The sequence below is a fragment of the Suricata suricatta genome, chromosome 6, assembly GCF_006229205.1.
Source record: "Suricata suricatta isolate VVHF042 chromosome 6, meerkat_22Aug2017_6uvM2_HiC, whole genome shotgun sequence".
NCBI lineage: Eukaryota > Metazoa > Chordata > Mammalia > Carnivora > Herpestidae > Suricata > Suricata suricatta.
Genome location: NC_043705.1, coordinates 146,891,093 through 146,902,152, shown reverse-complemented (window position 1 = coordinate 146,902,152; position 11,060 = coordinate 146,891,093).

Below are 11,060 nucleotides of genomic sequence, written 5' to 3'. Positions count from 1 at the left end.
GCCCCTTACCCAGGCACACACTGCACCCGCCCCTTCCCATGCACACGCAGCTCAAGGACGCCCGACTCTCGGCGAAGCCAGTGGTGCAGAGGAAGGATGTGTTAATCTAGCAGCGGGTGACTCTAGAAAACAATTCACGGGTCTGAAACATTACCACGAGTGTTTTATTTAGCATCTACACTGATATCACAGAGGCTAATACGTTTATAAAATGTTTGAAAAGACAATTCCAAGCAAAAAGAAAAAGACTGATTTTTTTAAAAGAAAGAGAAAAAGAAGAAACCTACTAGATACAAAAAGTATGATTGCCTCCCTCCGTGCCCCCCCGGGTCCCAAGAAGACCCGTCAGAACAGGGCAAGTCTGCAGTGTGGACGTGGCTCCAAGCCGCTTCAGTGCACTGGGGTCGCCATCGGAGGGACCCGCAGCGCAGGAAACAGGGGGCGTTGGCGAGGGCGGGACAAAGGGGACCCTCCTGCGCTGGTGGTGGGAATGCAGACTGATGCAGAGATCGGAGGACAGTGTGGAGGTGCCTCATAGAGTGAAAAATCGAAGTACCCTAGGACCTAGCAATTGCGCTGCTGGCTATTTATGCAGAGGACATGAAAACACGGATTCGAAGGGGCCTGCGCACCCCAGTGTTTAAACGGCATGATCGACAGTAGCCTAATCACGGAAGGAGCCGAGTGCCCGCTGACTGATGAATGCGTGAAGATGCGCGTGTGCATGACGGTACTCGGCCACCAACAAGCACGCAACCCTGCCGTTTGTGACGGGTGGAGGTCCGGGGTATTATGCCGAGTGGGTAAGTCGGTCAGAAAAAGACAGGTGCCGCATGATTTCACGCATATGTGGCCTTTAGGAGACAAAATCAATGAGCAGAGGAGAAAAGAGAGAGAGGCAAACAGCAAAGAGACTCCTAACTATGGACCAGAGGGGAGGTGGGTGGGGGTGGGGACGCGGTGATGGGCATTCGTCACCTGCTGTGCGGATCACTAAATTCTACGCCTGAAACTAATATTACACGGTATGTAACTGTCCTTCAGCTTAAAAAACCTCTTTAAAAAAGGCCCCTCAGGACACGGAGACTTAAGTAGGGCAGTGGGGGAGCCCGGGCCGCAGTGTTGGCATCTCTCCAGGATTCCGGGAGAGAAGACGAGGGTGATCAGGAAAGTCACACAGGCTCGCACGCTCTGGGTCCGGGCGCCTCCTGGAGCTTAGGATGCCAAGGACAAAGGGAAAATCCCAGCATCTTCCAGAGAGAAGGAAGAGCTTCCCGGCAAAAGGAGGAAAGTCAGATATGCATCAGACTCCTCATCAGTCACACTGGATGCTGGACATTGAGGGCAAGTTCAGCACGGATCATCACCACCCCGCCCCGTGCCTTGCGCTTAGTGGGGAGACTTTCTTAGACATGTACTCAGAGGTGCGCTGGACGGGACCCCCACAAGGATGCTCATTGCAGCGTTGTTTGTAGAGGAGATAACCAATATCCATGGATAGAGAGTTAAAGAAGGTTTGCTAAACCCACGTGGCGGAGCACCTGCAGCCCTTAGGAGAACAAACAGAACAGTGCGCACGGGCGGGGAAGGCGTGTCAGGCGGTAAATCAGTGATCGCAGAGTAGTGAGAACCCATTTGTACTGAAAAACATATTTTGACACACATGTGTGCCTGCGCACATGCTCACACATGCACACGCAGGGCACACAGTGCGCACACATGCACACATTCATATATGCACACACGTGGATGCACATTGCTCACACAGGTACACACAGGGTACACATGCACACATGCAGTGGACACACGCACGTGTGCAGGAGGGACCTGAGGGACACACGCACAGCTGTCAGTAGCTCACTTCGAGGAATCCAGTGATTCGCAGAAAGTCTCCGGTCCCCTCTCACTTGTTAGGTGAGAAGGTCCCAAGTCGCTTACGCGTCATGCTGTGGAGTGGTGTCGGTGGGGGTGGTCGTCCGACTCAGAGCTGCCTTGCTCCGGTGGGACCGAGACCTAGGACAGTGAGCTCTAGGATGCTGGAGAACGCAGCCCTGCCCTGGCCGCCCCACCCGCACCCCTGCGTCTGGGTGGGGACCGTGGGCAGCTGGCACCCCAGAAGGCGAGCCGCTGCTGCCCGAGGTCCCCGTGCCCTGCGTTAAAGTCTCCAGGTGCTTCTTTCCCGCGCGTGGGCCCGGCTGCCACACGTCGCCAGGAAGCGGGTGGGGTGCTTGTGAGGCTGCGTGCCGGGTGTGGAGGAGAGCCCGCTGCCCGGCGCCGGCACCCCTGCCAGCCCTGCCCCCCTCACCCCCGCCAGCAGTGGAAACCCTGCACAGAAGCGTGGCCTCGCGCCGCCTCCGTTCTAACGGGAGTGTGCTCGCCGGGAGAAGCGGCCACTCGCCGAAAAGCTAACAATTAACACTAACTTCAAATCCGAACGTGCGGCGCTCTTGAGGGTGCCCGTCACCTCCAGGCACGTTTTGCATCCAGAATGTGAGCAGACTGCTCGTTCTTCACAAAACGTTGTTGTTTAAGTTAAAAAAAAGTCCCTTCTTGTACGGGGTTTGGCAGCAGAGCAAACTGAGTCCCGTCCAAGCCGAACGTTTCACAGCGTCGGGATCCGTGCGGGGAGCCTGCGGGGTGCGAGGGGCCGGGGCCCGGAGCGAAAGCCGCGTTTCCTTTAGTTTGCGAGGAGAGGAGCCGGGTCCCTGGCGGTGAAGGGTCCACGACGCGGCGGGGGTGGGTGTGAATGCCGGGACCCCCGCGGACCGCAGTCCAAGCGGCTGGGGCGGAGGGCGACTCCTCGGCGCAGTAACTTCGTCTAGGAACGTTTGGACCGAGGGCCACCCGCCAGGCGGCCCCGGGCTGGCGGGGCCTGAAGCAGGCGGGGGACACCGTGTTCCTGCTCCCTCAGGTGAGCCCTGGGCCCCTGTGGGTGCGGGCTCGGAGCCCCAGAGTCATCTTCGTGGTTCCCTGGGCTGTTCAGTCCTTCTGCCAAGTCAGGAATCCGCCCTTTTCCAGCAGAGCCCACCCGCCCCCACAGCCCCCTGTCTAGTGGGGAGGGGCTCACGTCACCCCTGCTCCATCCTGGGTCCCCGTCTGGAGTTTGCAAGTCATAGCCACCTGGGGGGTGCCCTTACCCTCTGCACTCAGAGGCCCCTTCTGAGGGCCTCGCAAGGCATGGGGAGACCCCTACGCCCCTCCTGTCCCACCACCCATCCGGGTGTGGTGGCTGACCTCACCAGGTTGCTCTGCTTGGACCCCCGGGCAGGGGCACCCTGCACTTAAATGCCAGCCCCGCCTCTCAGGGCGGGGAGGACCTGTGGGGTCAGTTCGTGCCCCAGCCAGACCTGAGCTGCCTTCTGCACTTCCCGGGGCGAAGGCTTCTCGGACGCCCCGAGTCCCTGGGGCTGGGCTGCTGGCAAGGGGCAGGGCCTCCCCTGAGGGGCACCGGGCCGGACCTCACCCACCGGGGCCACATGCAGCCCTCTGACCTGGGGGGACAGACCCCCGAGGGCCCCTGTCACTACCAGGTGACTGTGCTGCTGAACCCTGAAACTGTTGGGCCTATGTCCTCGGGGTGGGGAGGTTCCCGAAGGACCGAGTTGTCCCCTCACCCAAGCGCCCTTTGTCCCATGGCGTCGGGGACGGAGCAACTTGTCTTTGGTGCCTTCTGACGAGGTGATCTGGGTTCTCGACTCTTCTCCCGGGGGGGATTGGTGGGAAGGGCTCCTCTGGCCCCTGTGGGCTCACCCTCCAGGGTTCTCCCTCAGGAGCCGGGGAGGTGGGCACCAGGTGTGGCGCATGTGGCGAAATCATTCTGGAAATGCACTGCTGCCCCCGGGGCCCTCCGGGGAGCTCACGCCGGGGCTCACGCAGGCCTCAGAACTGTCCCAGGCTGTGACCGCTGCTCTGGGCTCCTGACCAGCAGCAGCCGGGGTGCAGGAACGAAGCCTGCAGAATGGGCCCTCCTTGCTGTGCGCAGGGGTGCGGGTTAAGGGTCAGTCCCCTGGAAGGGGTGAGGCTGGAGCTGAGCAGGGTGCCAGCCTCCCGTGTGCTTATTTCCTGCATGAAGACCCGTCAGGTAGGAATTCAGCAGCCCCTTCCCTGTGGAGGCTCCCCACGTGGCAGGGGGTGGGCACCTTCCCCCAGCGGCCAACAGGCTGCCCGTGGCACCAGCGCTTGGGGCCTGGCACAGACTTCTACCCGACCAGCCGCGGATCTCCGGAGCCAGCCATGTCGGGGGTTGGGGGCCCGGGAGGGGACTGTCCAGGCTTGTCCTTCCTCCAGGCGCTGGCGCCTCTGGTGTGGATGGGAGGCTGGTTTTGTCTCTTGGACAGTTGCCCGGCAGGCGCTTCGTTGGCCTCTGAGCTCCGTGCCGGCCGTAGGCCCTGTAGGGATGGACCCCCAGGCCTCCACAGGTCCGTGCCCGCCTCGCAGCCCGAGCACCGGTGGAGGGCAGCGGGGGCTCCTCTGGAAAGCTGCCTGCGTTCACCCAGCCGTTCCCGGGTTCCCTGGGCCATGGGCCCGACGGTGGAGACCTCCGTGGGCACGGGGCGCTGAGCCCGGCTCGCCTCCGCGCTCTCTGCAGGCGTGGGCACCTCCCAATTTGCTGCTTCTTGCGAGCCTGTAGCCTCCGCCCTGAGGGTCGGAAGTGACGTCTGGGGGCCACGACACGGGGCCACGGGTGAGGACTGGACCCCGGGGCCCGGCTGTAGTGGGAACGGGGAGGACGCCCCGGGGCACAGGGCGGGGGGAGGGCGGGAGCAGCGGGCCCTCCGGGGGCTCCCCTGCGCCAGACGGCCCCGGCTCACGCGCCGTGGGGTCCCCGGTAAGGCCCGGTGTCCGTAGAGGGCAGTCTTGGTTTACTGACGGGAGGCTGCGGCCCAGAGTCACGTTTGTTCTCACTTAGCAGAAAAATGTGCTATAAATTTGCCATTACAACAAAATCAACATGTCTCTTTTACTAAGAATGTCACGGAGCCAATTATTTGTGTTTATGTCACAGCCTGTGCGCCATTCCCCTCAGAACAAACAACACTCCCTCCTCGCCGCGGAAGGAGCGGGTTCGAAATGAGGCCGAGTGGCTGAAGAGTTGGGCCGTGCTGGCCGGCGAGAAAGCCGTGAAGCGGACTCGGGGTGCGAGGAGGTGGGGGACAGCGTGTCCGTGGACACGGGGGCAGTGGTGGGGGTCCTGCTGCCTCCTTTCCCCGATGTCACCGCGGCCACCGCGAGAGCTCCCGGGGCTGAGGAGAGTGTGGCTGTGGGGCACGTGCCATAAGTGTGGCCCTGCAGGCGTGGTGGCCGGTCCTGTGCCTGACAGCCACATCAGACCTACCACTGGGCCGAGTCTCTTACGGGAAGCTGCGTACGAGACGGGACATGAGCAGAGGGGAGGAAAACGCTGCTGGCGGGGAAGCTGCTGGGCACCGGGCCGCCCCTGGGGCTCCCGTGACCTGTGCGGGAGCCTCGGCTGCTGGCGCCTGGCCGCCAGGATTTCTGCACTCGGCTGCGGCCCCAGAGCTGCCGGCAGTCCTCCTGGACCGCTCCCCTCCTGGCCACCTGCCGGCTCGGCTCTCTACATGGCCAGGGTCACCGCCACGTCCCCCCCCCCCCCGTCATCACTGCAGACTTTGCCCGGAAGTCCCAGGTGCTGATCAGAGGGTCGGCCGCGCTCTGAGTCCGCCTGGGCCCACCCGTCTGCAGCCTCTGTCTCTTCATTCCTCTCAAGAGGCTTCCTGCGGGCCCTCCCCTGCGGGCACTCCCTTCTCTGTGCCCAGTCGGAGGGTGTGTGCCCTCGCCCTTCCTCCCGCACGGGCCCTGGACTCTCGTCCTGTCTGGGTCCGATCAGAAACTGAGGCCTGAGCGGTTTACAGAAGGAGCAGTGAATCACTGAATGGATGGATGAGCCTGCGGGGTTCCCTACATGGGCCTGTGGGCCCCCCCCTCGTTACATGGAGCAGGTCACACAGAGGAACAGAGGGCAACTCGGTGAGGCCACGTCAAGGCCCTCCACCTCCCGACAGGGGCCACGTGCACCCATGTGACTTGTTTTCCTTGTCTGTGGCTGGAGCAGGTCAGGGACATCGCTGGGTCAGGGACAAGTCAGGGACACACTGCTGGGTCAGGGGCAGGTCAGGGACACCGCTGGGTCAGGGACACCTTCTGGGCATCAAGTCGGGCTGATGGCTGGACAAGGACCAGCAGACCTCACCCCAGGGCTCTTGCTCTAGCCGCCCCCACTGACTACTCATGCAGAGTATTCCGGACACATGGGGTCTGTCTCTCTTCAACCCATAGGCTGGTTCCGGCCGTCAATGACTTAGAGACCCCCCCACTCTCCATCTCTGCTCGCCTTGTCCTTGGCTTTCCATGGCTGCAGAACGGCTTCCAGAGCTCCAGCTGTGGCCACACGGTGGCTAATTTACGTGCTAACTCGGGCAGGTCATGGCGCCTGTTTGTTGAGTCAGACATCAGTCTGGATGTGGCTATGAAGGTAATTTCTTTTTCGATGTGATTAGCATTTAAACCGGTAGACTTTGAGTAAGACAGATTAGCCTTCATAACGTGGGGTGGGCCTCATGCAATCCGTTGAAGGCCTCAAGAGCAAAGACGGGTTCCCCCTCCAGACCGTGACCTAGGAGACCTGCCCGAGTTCCTGGCTTACACGTTTTGGAGTCAAGGCCACGACAGCCGCTCTGCCGTGAATCTCCAGCTTGCCAGCCTCATCTACAGACCTCAGACCGACCCCGTAGCCACATGAGCCAACTCTTCAAACTCCATCTCTCCGCGCGCATATTTACAAAAACCGACGTGCACACTATCCGTTCTGGTCCCCTGGAGAAGTGGGACTGAAACAGCCCCGAGTACAATTCTGTTCCCTCCCAGGGGCCGGAACCGGGTCTCGGGGCCGCTCCGCCCTGCAGACCGGTCGGGGCCAGGGAGCCTCACCTGCCCTGCTTCTGATGGGGAGGGAGAAGGCTGGGGGGCCGCAGTCCAGGCGTGGTGGGACCGCAGAGGACCAGAGTCGGGGTCGTCCCTCCCCCCGGGACCCGTGCCCGGGATCAGTCTGCCCGCCAGCGAGAGGCCGCAGGGGCCCTGCCCAGGCTGCTCCCCGGCCAGTTGCCTTCTGGAAGCTCGGAGAAGCCGGGGGAAGCAGGCTTTCCCGCTACATATTAGTCCCTAAAATTCAGCGTCTGCTCACTGGCCCGCGACCGCATCAACACAAGGCCGACACAGTTTAAAAGCCTCTGTGCTCCCAGAGCGGGCTCTCTTCCATGCAGCCGGATTAGAAGGGCAATGGGACAATGTGAAGGAAAGATTCTTGACTGAACTGGAGACTAATTAAGTCTTTTACGTTCCTAGGTACATAAGATTTTAGCTGCATAAGTAAAATAAGTAACGTGAGCTGCTGCAGCTTCGGCGGCCCCGGGCCGGGAGCGGTGGCGGCGGGGGGGTCTGAACCCGGGTGGGACCTCAGGGCGGCGAGTCAGGACGGCAGCAGGAAGGGCCACGGGAGTGTGGGCTGCCTGGGTTCCGTGGCTCTCGCTGGCGACCCTGGGGCGGTGGGCCCTGACCCGGCGGGGGCTGTGCGGGTGGCGGCGCGGGCTTGGGAAGGGGGTGTCCGGGTCCCTGTGGACCACCCACATGGAGGGGGGCATGGGGTCCCCTCCAGCCCCGGCGAGGCGTGCAGGTAAGAAGCCTGATGGGAGGGTAGGAGCCAGGAGGGGGGGGGGGGGTGTGCGTTGAATTGCCCACATTTGGGCTTGGAGTGTGGATGGTGAATCCGGACCCTTCCTGCTGGTTGTCCAGCATCAGCACAGACACAGAGGGGTGACTGGGAAGCGGGAGGCCACAGAAAGCCCTGCCCGCCCAGGCACGGGGACAGGGCCAGTGCTGTGCCTGCAGCTGTGTGCTGTCTGGGCTGCACGGAGGCCACCGGGCTCGCTGTCCCAGGGCGGAGCTGAGTTCTGGCGGCTCCCCTGCAGGGACGCGAAGTGAGCCAGGAGCGGGGGCGGCCCGGAGGCGGCGGGCGGTGGGCACGGAGTGGGAGCACGGGCACAGCAGTGCCTCCTTGCTCCTGGCACACGGGCAGGGGGCGCTCTGTGTGGCTGCCCAGACCGCAGCCACCACCCTCGGAGACACCCTGGGGAGCCTGCTGTGTCTGTGGGGGAGACAGACCCGCTGCCGGGACGGTAATGAGCTGGGTGGGGCCAGAGCAGCTCGGGGGCACCCCGTCCCTCCTGCAGTGCCTGCTGGCCCCTTGGACCAGCAGGGCCATGAGCATGGGTCCATCAGCCATCACAGGCCTTCATGGCCAGGCCGGAGGCGTCCACGGGGATGGGGGGGGGATGTCAGTGGGGACTGAGAGTGTCACTAGGGATCCTGGCATCACTGGGGACCAGGGTGTCAGTGGGGTGGCCGGGCTTGGTGACGGGCATCCGCGGGGCTCTGAGGTCCGGCTCCCACAGCTGAGCCTGTAGGGAGGCGAGGGCCAGGGGCCGGTCCTGCCTGTGGCTGATGCAGACCTTACACCCCCGGGGCTGGACCCATGGCGGACCCCACCCAAGCTTCAGCCTTCCCGTCCCACCTTCTGAATGCCACGCGTGGCCAGCTCACAGCCGGAAGACCCCCGCCCAAGGACGTGGAGCCCTCGTGCCCACGGGGGAGGTGAGGGGCGGCCACGGTGGGAAGCTGACTGGGGGCCTCGAAGGCTAAGCAGAGCTAGCCCGCGGCCCAGCGAGTGTACTGGTAGGTCTAGACCCAGGAGGACTGAATTCGGTCTCAAACAAGCGGTGTGCATCCAGCGCTGGAGGATGGGTGAGTGGGTGCAGGCGTCTGTCTGTCTGTCGGTGGCTGCATCGTGCCCGATGTCACAGAGCACCATCCACTGTAAGGAGCAATGCAGCTGTGGCGGGAGCCATGGCGTGGACGGCCTGCAGACCACACGTGTGCAAGGTGCACACACGGAGGTCACATACTGTGTGATTCCTCTGACATGAAGCGTCCACAGCGAGTAAACTCAGTGACAGAACACAAGCTAGAGATTTTGGGGGCAGGAGGAGGGGTGGGGTGGAATGTTCCAGAACTAGGCAGAGGTGGTGGTTGTGCCACACTGCAGACACTTTAAATGCCACGCAGTCGCTCACTTGAGAGTGATAGATGTTGTGCACGTGAATCTCACCTCTGCTGGGAAGGAAAATGCCCCCCAGTGCCCCCGAGACCCCGCCCGCCCCGGTCTCGCTGCCAGCGCCAGGTGTGTGGGAACAGCCCGAGTGCGCCTGTGGTGGCGCTGGGTCCCCGGCGTGGCCGGTCACAGACCACAAGGCTCGGGGAGCCCCGGCTGCCAGCAAGGACAGCAGTCCGCGCCCGGGCGTGGAGGCTCCCGTGCGCAGCGCCTAGCCCGCCCACCTCCCGGGTGAGGATGGGCATGGGACCGACGCGGGCGGCAAGCCGGCTCTGGGTCAGGGACTGGCAGTGCCCACATGTGTCGTTTTACGGGGATGTTTGGCGGTGCGTCGGGACCCGTGGCCGGGACACATCTGGCCCGTGTCTTGTCTGTAACTGAGAGGCACCTGCTCTGACCTCTGGCGAGTGTGGAGGGGCAGCCCTGGCCTCGCCCTAGGCGCCGGAGTGAAACCCGTCGTGTGGGGGCCAAGAGCGGAGGTCCGCGGGCTGGCCTGCCGCCTGTCACATCCGGGGGGGGCTCCGGGCCCCTCACCTTGGTCCCCATGTCTCTCAGGCCACGTTTCCAGTCCTCTGTGTTTCCGGCAGTGTCAAGTCCTCCAGGATGTCCTGACCCGAGCTCGCGAGTCTGGAGCCTTGGGCACTGGGGTCTCGAGGGTCCTGAGTCCCTGTGCCTACAGCTTGCACTCATCCCCTGCTCGCCCTCTGCCCGCCCGCCTTGACCGGCCCCATGGAATCTGGATTCCGGCCGTGTAGCCTCAGGACTTCCACGTGCTATGGAGACAGACCCTGGAGACACCCCCCCTCTGCCGCGATCTGGACCCTGGCCACGCAGCCCCAGGACGGAGGGAGCGTGGGCGTCTGTTGTGTAAATCTCCTGACCTGCAGTATTTTTTACAGCGGAGCCAGTCAGGACAGACGGGGGCTTGTGAAGAAGGTGGGGTATGGGGGGCCCCGGGGGGCCGTGGGCATCAGGAGGCTGGCGGCCCTGAGCCTGGGCCCGGGCTGAGCTCTGCAGCTGCTGGCCGGTCACTGGCTGCAGGGGCCACGCGGTGGGGCCGCCCAGCTGCGCCCAAGGCCGTCTGACCCAGGTGAGCCCCTAGTCCCTAGAGGTCAGGGTGCGTGTACATAGGCAGAAGTGTGTGCGGGTGTGTGTGTGCACACGGTGCGTGGGTGCGTGTGTGTGTCTGCGTGCATGTGTGTGCATGGCCCGGGTGTCCTCCTGCGTATTGTCCCGGGATGCAGAGGCCCTGGAGGGCACTCTCTCCGCCCCAGTCCCCGGGGCCAGCGGCTGATGTTCGGCGTGCCGGCGTGCTGCCCGCGGGGCGCCTGCACCCCCAGGCCCTGGGAGGGGCGCGGGGGCTCCGCTGCGGTAGCCCATTCCCTGAGTCTGCTTGTTTCTCCCGCAGGAAAGCTTCTGTTTGGTTCTAATGAGTAGCTTTTCCTAAAGAGAAACAGCAATAACAGCAGAAACGTAAGTGGGTTCTGTAAACTTGTAATCACACGTGTCAAACACCGGGCAGCGTTTTCCCTCTAAAAGAGACGCGGCGAGAAATCACACAGGGCGGCGCGGGCAACGGTGTTTCCTCTGACAGAAGTTAATTCTAAACTAAGTATTCCCTGAAAGAAAAGCGGGGGAAACATTTTTACATGTCTATCATTTGTCCTCGGAGGACAGAAAACAAATATGTTTTTTAACGTGTGACACCTGCATTATTCTGGTGGCCTCGGGCTATGTGCTGTTTCCAGTTTGCGGAATTGGAGAAGCAAACAGCCCTGCATTAAGAGGAACACACGGTACAGGCTAATCATAACCACGCAGGAATCAGAGGCCGCCCGCAGAGGAGACGGGCTGGGGTGCCGGGGGCTGGGGGGCC